Source organism: Elephantulus edwardii, unplaced genomic scaffold (assembly GCF_000299155.1).
Source record: "Elephantulus edwardii isolate Elephantulus edwardi_28Jun2011 unplaced genomic scaffold, EleEdw1.0 scaffold00058, whole genome shotgun sequence".
In the NCBI taxonomy this organism is placed as follows: Eukaryota; Metazoa; Chordata; class Mammalia; order Macroscelidea; family Macroscelididae; genus Elephantulus; species Elephantulus edwardii.
Window position 1 is genome coordinate 15,244,273 of NW_006399808.1, and position 9,617 is coordinate 15,253,889.

A 9,617-nucleotide genomic window follows, 5' to 3' on the forward strand; every position below is an offset into this window, starting at 1 on the left:
CCTTAGTCTCCAGAGAGACACCATTGCTCTTCAGTACTTTGGAGAGGTCCCTAACAGCAGACTTTCCCATGGCAATGCACCTTTTAATTTCCTGGCTACCGGTGCCAAGAGTGTTGACTGTGGAGCCAAGCAAACTAAAGCTGTGGTACAATCTCAATCTTTTCACCATCCATCCTGATGTTGCCAATTGGTCCAGTGGTGAGAATCTTTTTCTTCTTGACATTGAGAAAAAATTTTAACACAGAGACAGAGTGACTTGGGTGGCTTAGCGGTAAGAAGCTGAGCTCCAATCCCAAAGGCAAATGATTTGAATCTATTGCTGCCCTATAAGAACAGGATGAACAATCTCCTCCTGTGCAATTTGCTATCTCTGCACACCCATTGGAGGGTGCGCTGTGGGTCAGTGCTAACTCGAAGGCGCACAACTCATGTGGTTAAATATCATATGTTGTATTTAGTAGTTTTTCTCTTTGCAATCTACACACAAAGTTAATTCAAAATCACAATGCCTCTTGTAGAATATAAAACAAGGCTATGAAAGTTTAGTGCATGATTAAATCCTCAGCAACATCAGTTTTCAGTAGCCTAGTGTGGGCAAAGAGTGGGGAGAAGTTACCCTACTAAAACAAGCTTGGAAGGAGGAGTGGCATCCACTTCTGTAATAGCTTGCCTCCGGAAACCCTATAAACCTGGAGAGAGGATGAGAGACACACAAGTATTAAGGACTCTCCTTCATAGGGTCGCTATAAGTCGTCTCCGACTAGGTGGCACTTAACAACGACAACAATAGTGCCTTGTTATACTTCAACTTAAAGAAGTGGACCAATAAGTAGCATCTTGATAAATGGAGAAAATACGTATAGATACTCCATTTCACAATGTTCATAGAACTTGTTGGTAGGAGTCTTTGAGTTGAGTACAACTCATAGCGACCATATGAACAAAAGATCTGAACCCTGTTCTATCTTATGCCATCCTTATACTTCCTGACACACAAGAGACCATCACAATAGTCACCGTGTCAACCTATATTATTGACAATATTCCTCTCCTTTACTTACCCTCTACCCTTCCCAGAATCATGGAACTAGAAATCAAGAAATCAAAGGACCCATTTCATTAGGTAAATCTTTATCTAAATATTTCTTCATAACTACTTGCTAGGCATCTGAGATCTGGAAAATAACTAAGGACTATAGAAGAAGGTTTGATGTCTTTGAGTTGTGGGGCTGGAGAAGAGTGTTTTTCATACCATGGACTGCCAGGAGAATAAACAAGCCTGTCTTGGAGAAGGTGAAACCAGGCTGCTCCCTGGAGGGAAGGATTTTGAGGTTTTGTCCCACGTACTTTGGGCACATACCAGTCCTTAGAGAAGGACATCATGCTTGGAAGGTTTGAGGGACAGGACAGGAGAGGAAGACCCAGGATGAGATGGATTGACTTAGTGACTAGAGAAATGGGGTTAGGTCTCTTGGGGACAATGAAATTGGCGCAAGATAGGGCAGGTTTCAAAGCTAATGTTCATAGGGTGGCTGAGAGCTGCAGACACCTCAATGTCACATAATAACAGCAACAAGGTTCTGTTTAAAGATGAAGAACTAACTGTCAATTTAAAGACTAAGTTACCCCTGACCTAAGTCATGATATTTCCACTTTCTTCACATGCATGTAAAATTGGGACAATGAATCAACCAGAGCAGTACTGGTTGATGGTTTTGAACTTTAATGTTGGTGAATGCTGCTTTTCCGGGTGGTATAGCACTGGTCTGTGCGCTGCTGTACAGAGGTAACTCGTGGTTGCTGTGATGCTGAAGACTGTGACAGTGATGTGCCAATTGTGGTAATGGGTATCCGTGGTGGACAGCGTTGGCTGGAGCTTCCCGACTAAATCAAGCCTGAAGCCGGAGCGTCATCCACTTCCGAAATGGCTTGCCTCCGGAAACTCTATGTACGAACAGTGTTCAGGCCGTTTGTTCATAGGGTCGCTATAAGTCGTCTATGACTCAACGGCATCAAACAACAACAAACAACCAGAACCAACAAATCTGTCTTTTTTTTTTTTTCTTGTTGTATACAGTCGAGTCGGATCCCACTGTCACGGGAGGAGATTGCCGCCTCCTTTTCCAGTGGAGCATCTGCTGGATTCAAATTGTGTGTCTTTGAGATTGCAGTGCAGCTTCTTGTCTCTAGGCTACCAGAGCTCCCTCAAATCTGTCTTAAAAGAGGGTGAGACTTTGTTTCACATTCTCTGGGCTTAGACATGTGGAGAGTCAGTGAAATAGAGAAAGATTCTAATGTTATGCTTTGATAGAGTAATTAAAAAATGAATGTAAGTACAGTAAAGATTATAAAGTGCACAGTAAAAGATAGTGCACAATTAGGTAAGTTTCATTGTATTGCACACGCATAGAGTTGATACGAGTTGAATATGACTTGGTGACACCTAACAACAGCAATCCATAGACCAATATTTTCAGGAAAAATAGGTTACCATTATTTTCAGGCAAATGTATGATAGACTTTTCCTCTTCAAATTTCATAAGAAGTGTTGAAAAAAAAATAACAAAAAAAAGAAGTGTTGAGCTTGACTGTCAAAAAAAAAGGTAATCCAACAGAGTATGCAAATTATTGAACCTATCACTATTATCTCACTCATGCAAAATCTTGCTAAGTATTATCCAAAATAACTATAACAACCTTGACAGAGAACTACAAGCTGATTTTAGAAAAGGCTGTAATACTAAAGACATTATCACCAGTGAAAGATAGATCTTGGCTGAAAGCAGAGTTCCAGAGGAATGTCTATATGTATTTCATTGCCTTTGCAGAGGCATTTGACTGTGGGGATCACCAAAAAGATTGTTGGCTAATCTTAAGAAGAATGGTAATCTCAGAACACTTGACTGTGCTCATGCAAAACTTATACTTGGATCAGGAAGCAGTCATTCGAACAGAGCTAAAAAAACTGCATGGTTCAAAATCACAGTAAGAGTGTGTCAGGGATGTGTCCTGTCTCCGTATCTTTTCAATCTACATGTGAAACAAATCATTCAGGAGGCTGGGTTTTATGAGGAAAAAAGTGGCATCAGTATTGGCAGAAGACCCATCAACAGCCTGCGTTATACAGAGGACAAACCTTGCTTGCCAAAACTGAGGAAGACCTAAAGAGTTTGTTGCAGGAGATCAAAGATTGTATCCTTCACTACAGATTGAAGCTCAACATTAAAAAGACAAAGATTCTCACCACAGGGACAATATACAGATCATGATAGATGGAGAAGAGATTGAGGTTGTTTATAATTACGGTTTGCTTTGCTCCACAATCAACACTCTTGGCACCAGAAGTCAGGAATTCAAAATACAAATTGCATTAGGGAAATCTGCTGCCAGGGATTTCTCCAAAGTTATCAAAATCAATTATATCAGGCTATAGAGACTAGAGTGTGCCTGATTCAGGCCATGATCTTTGCAATTTCTTACTATGCATTAGATAACTGGCAAGGAATGACTAAGAAAGACAGAAGAAACTATATCTTTGAGTTGTGGTGATGGAGAAGAGTTTTGAACATACCATGGACCCCCAAGAGAATAAACATGTCTGTCTCGGAGAGAGTGAAATTAGGCTGCTCCATGGAGGCAAGGTTTTTGTAACTCTGTCTCATATATTATCAGTATGTGGCCAGAAAGGATCAGACCTGGACGAGATGGACTGACACAATAACTGGGATATTGGAGGTAGGTGTGTCAGAGCCAGTGATACTGGTTCAAGATAGGGAGGGTTCAAAGCTATTGTGCATATTATGAGTCACAAATTACTCAGTGTACATAACAACAACTACAACAACATTGAGCTTGAAAAAATTATCATATCTTTTTTAATGGTTAAATTCATAACTCATATCCCAACCAAAAATATCAACAACTTTTAAAAAACTTAAACTCAGACATTTGAGGAAATATGCCAATGAGATTGAAGATGCCTTTCTGTAGGATAATATTTCTTTTAGTACCAGCAACTGAGATACACATTAAAATGTCTTTTCATATGTTTAATCAAGTCTCAGACAGCCTGTAATTTTAATTAAAAGTGTAAATATTGTTTTCCTGAAGGCAATTTTGTTTATATATGTATATTTGGGTATCTTTGAAACATAACCTTCAGAAATTTCCATTGTGAGGCACCTAACATAGAAGAGATAAAAAACACTAACTCAAGTGCATAAGAACAACTACTGTATAAGACCATTATTGTAAAAACAGAAAGATAATCAATAAATTGTGTATAAATACCCAAAGAGGGAAAGGAGGGGAGGGAGCTAACGGTGAAGGGAGAAGAAAATTATGGGGTTAAAGAATTTGGTGGGTGGAGGTTGGGGGTGATAAAAATCCAAAACAATGTATGTGAATGAAACCCAATATAAACAAATTATAGCATGAAAATAAAAATGGAGACTTTTACTAAGGTTCTTCAATTCCAAGCAACCAAAAATAAACAAGTGGTATAATGTGTAAACTCCAGACTTCTAGAGAAATAATCTATTTGGTTATGCATGATTCAAGTATCTGATGACAAGTAAGTTAATTTGGGTTAGACAACACCATGAAGCATAAAAATGGTTCGGTATGAGACCATATATATGGAGCAGGTTTTTACAGTGAGCTCTGATGGCCTAATGGCAAGAAGTTCTGCCACAATCCTAAAGTCACACAGTTTGAGAACACCAGCTGCTCCTCCCATTCAATTAACTGCCTCTGAATACCTGGCAGAGGTTCAACTTTGAGTCAGTACAGACTCTACAGTATTCAACAACATAAAATTTTAAGATATTTAGCATAGTATTTCCTATAGTCTCTTTCATTTGTATTTTATTCCCCTTTTGGACATTATAAATACTCTGAATTTGCATTTGTCTTTCTTCATTTTCTTCTAAAAATCTGTAATATATCATATAGTTACTATTCAAGCATAGAGCTTAGATCTACTTATTATGTTGTTTTCAACACCAAAAATGTGTAAAAATTGAATTATACAAATGCATTAATGTCGTTGTGATTTAATAAAACATAACTATTTTTCAAGTTAAAATAAGGTGAAATCCTTGGAACAAGCTCCCTGTGTAATTATTAAAATCTGACATGCTGTAAATTTAACTCAACTGAAAGAAGTTTGTTGTTTGTATATTATGCTCCATGGTTTGAAATATTACAGTCATGCATTCAATTTTATTTATTTTCGTCTTTACAGGAATATCATAAATTGATAAATTAGGGATGAGCACTCTAAAATGTTACCTAATACTCACAGATAATTTGGAATATTTTAAAATAACTTAATTCCTTTAGATTCCATACTTTAAAAAAATCTATGTATTGTTTTAAAATGAATGTGGTATAAAACAGGTAGAATTAAACATAAAGTATAAGGTAATAGCAAATCTTCATTAAAAGAGACTTTTAAAATGCACTAATGTTATAAAACTAGAGTTTCATGAACAATTGAGCATTAAGGTGAATACAAAACCTTATTTTTGTCTCCCCTATCAGACTTCCCCATGCCACAACACTTTATATTTTCCTAGTGTAGTGCTTTCATTTGAATTGCAAATCGTATCACATATGTACTTTTATTCTTTTTCTATCTAGATGAGTGACAGAGTATGTAAGAGTTAACAAACCTTATCCAGTTCTAAATACATTTCTGGTATTGAAAGCTAACAGAGCTGAAAGTTGAATGGGCAAAAGCTCAGCTCCTGTATTCATTCTTTTATGTATGTTCTGAAAGGACCTTATAGGGAAAACCTGATAGAAATGTCATGGCATTACTAAATAGTCAAAGTCCAAGGTAGGAAAATAAAAGGTTGGTGTTTGCTGCTTCTTTTGTCATTTCCTAAGCAGTGGATAGTGCTTTCAGACTGAAAGCCTGGGGCTACGCATACCCTTTAATTCCTCAGACGCTGAGAAGAAGCAAGTCCATCCTTCAAGGATCCACTGAAAGAAGCTCTAAAGAGATGTCATAGTCCAAGAACACAGATCCTTTGTTAGGATAACAACAAGATGGAAAGAAAAATCTAAATCAAAGAGTGTCCATTACCCATATGAGAGCAGATCTGGAAAGTCTACTGGTGAGAGTGTCAAATCTAGTGAAACCCTCTGCCTTTGGTGGATTCTGACCACTAAGATGCCATATAGGATAGACCACAGTAGTCCATTGTGTTTCCGAGGTTGTGATTCCATACAGATGCAGACTGCCTCATCTTTCATCTGAATATAATCTGTGCACTTGAACAACGTACCTTTCAGCTGGTTAGCAGCTGGGGGCTTTAACCACTGTGCCACCAAGGCTCTCTCCATGTGTATGCATTGAAACTTAATTTCTGTAATTTGTTGACTTTAGCTTCATTGAAATATGAGGTTCATCTTAGTTTAAGGATGTGTCTGAAGTAGAGTGATAATGTGGGCGTCATGGAAGCTTACAATCACACTGCTAACATATGGCATTCACACAAGCAAAAATAATATACAGCCTGTCTTCTGAAAAATTCCTAGAAAAATTAGCAACTTGTTTCTAATTTGAGTTAGAAAACTATTATGGAAAATCAAGGTCATTGAAATCATACAGTCTTAGTTTTAATATCCATCATTATTTGTTTCTAACTTTCCAGATTGGACATGATACTTAATTCTTTAAAACCTCGTTACTGCCCTTGTTAAGTGAGGATAGTAACAGGAATTTTATAGAAAGCTCCATGGAATACATTGCAAAAATACAAGAAAAACATCAGGACATGCTAAACTCTCAGTAGGTTTTCATTTATCTCCCTGCCTTGAAAGAAATTTGACTCTAAAGTCAATTTATTTTCTTTTCATTTTTAAAAGGGGGCAATAATTGATAAAAATATATTTAGATAATTGCAGACATTGTTGTTATGTGCCGTCAAGTTAACTGCGACTCATAGCAACCCTATATACAATTGCCCTAAACCCTGCTCTACCCTGTACCAATCTCATTGTCTCTGACACACCTACCCCCATTACCTCAGTCACTGAATCAATCCATCTCATTGAGGGTCTTCCTCTCCTGTGCTGTCCTTCCTCCTTCTCCAAGGACTGGTCCCTCCTTCAAACATGCCCAAAGTATGTCAGACAAAGCTTCAGAATTCTTGTCTCCAAGGAGCAGCATGGCTTTACCTTTTCCAGGACAAGCTTGTTGGTTCTCTCAGCAGTTCATGATATATTCAATACTCATCTGCAACACCATAGCTCAAAGGCGTAAATTCTCCTTCTATCATCCCTAGCTATTGTTCAGGTCTCTGATGCATAGTAAGTGATTGCAAAGACCATGGCATGGATTATGCACACCTTAGTCTCCAGACTGACATTGTTGCTCTTCAGCACTTTAGAGAGGCTCTAACTACAGGATTTCCCATCACAATGCATCTTTTAATTTCCTGGCTACCTAACATTATTTAGCATTTATCTTTACATAATGGGAGATTTGGTGCTTTAGTGGATAAGGAGATGGAGATGAACTTCCAATCCAAGGCAAGAGGTTTCCCCAAGGGGAGAAAAGTGCGTAATAACCTTCTCTGCAACTTACAACATCTAAAAACCCTCTGAAGGTCAGCTCTGGTCCCAATGGCAATAAAATTTGTTTTCTTTTCTTCACATAGTTTAAATTGTTAATGATTTAGTTAGAAGGAATAGATAAATTCATTCCACCCATTTTTTAAACAATGAAAGCTTTAAAAAATCAAATCCACTTCTGTGGAGTCAACCTGATAAATAGTGACCCTCTGCTGGGTTTTTGAGACTATGAATTTTTTTAATTAAATTTTATTAATTTTAATGAACATTTACAGAGATTTTAGGTTCCCATTCATTCATTGTTGCACTATTTTCTCTACCCTCCCCCCAGTTCCTTCCTCTTTTTTTTGTCCCCCTTGAAAGTCTGTTTTAGTTGTCCCATTGCCACAATGCTTTCCAAAGCCAATTCTGACAAATCTCCTTTGTCAGTGTGTCCTTTGCCATTCCCTATCACTCCTCCCTGAGAGAGACTTCACCCTGATTCATAAGGAAAAGGGGATGGCGTATTCTTTTAGCTACTTCCTGCTGAAGAGGGACGTTGTGGGTTTCAGGGTGAAGATCTTCTCTCACTACTCTAAAGGGCCCCTTTGGCAGTAGGAAACACGTAGACTATTGTGGAGATTGATTTTGGAATTTAGATGCACTGTTATCAATTGTGCTTAGCCGTACATGTTCATATCCTTGAAGATGTATCATGGAAGTATTGCAGCCTAGAAGATACAAATTTAATTAACAAGTTAAAAGTACATGAGTCAAAAATTAAAAAGCAATAATATTCTAAGTAGAGGCTCTAATAGTGGCACAAATCAAGTTACAGAGTAAAGGTGGTTCTTACAATAAAAGGCCTATAGAGTAGCACTTTGTCTATTCCTCCTCCATGCCACGATATCGTGTTATTAGCATGAGCAGTTATAAATCCATTGCCATCCTTACTCTAACTTAATTTTTTTTACATTTAAATTTATTGTTAATTTCAGCAAAAATTTACAGAAACTTTGGATTTCCATTCATTCATTATTGCACATTTCTCCCCTCCCAATCCTCCCCCTAGAACACTACCCTCTTGGAAAAGTAAAAGAAAAATTCTTTCATTGTTTTACAAATCCTCCCCCCGGTCCACTCCACCATGTAACCATTGCTCCAGACTCCTGTCATGACAGAAATACCTAATCACGTATCTCTTTTAAAGAGTTTTCTTCCTCTGTTTCAGTGCAGTATACATTATTGAACCTATCTTACTCAGTCTCTCCCTAACCCCAAGGTCAGTCCTCTTTTACAACAGTGGCACCATGCCATATTTGTCCTTTTGTGACTGGGATATTCCATTCAGCCTAATGTTTTCCAGAGTCAACCATTTTGAATAATATTGCATGAGTTTCTTGTTTTTCGAGACTATGAATTTTTATGGGACTGTTCACATATCTGCTGGGGAAAGAAAAGTGAGTTCAAACTACTGATTTTACTTGTGTATGATAGTAATGATATTGTAAAGTAGTGATGAGTTCACACACACAAAGTTCTCCTCATGTGGCCTGACCTGAGGGAAGGTGAAAACACAGTAACTTCTTCAGCTCTTGGGCTTATCAACTCTTGTCTCCTTTTACAAAGATGGTTCTCTGTGCTTACCAAACTCAAGAGATGGCACCTCAAGAACCATCTTTGAAGTCACATCTCTAAGAGTTATCTAATCTTTAGGAAGGAATTGTGGACAAAATCTAGGATTCAGTATCAGCTCCATGTTTTTCAACTTCCACAATTTTAGATATCCAGACAGATTAAAACTAAACTTGCTGCCAACTTATAACAACCACTTAGGAGAGAACCAGAATTGCCTTCCAAGATTTCCAAGGCTATAATCATTATAGGAGGAAATTTTCCCCACAAATGGGCTATTGGGGTCAGAAATTACTAACCTTTAGTTATGCAGTCAAATATTTAAAAGATTGCACCACCGAGTTCCTTGATATTCAGACAATTACCACCATTCAACAATGAGTCCTGAGGATTTCAGTGCATGATGTACCTCTCCAAAG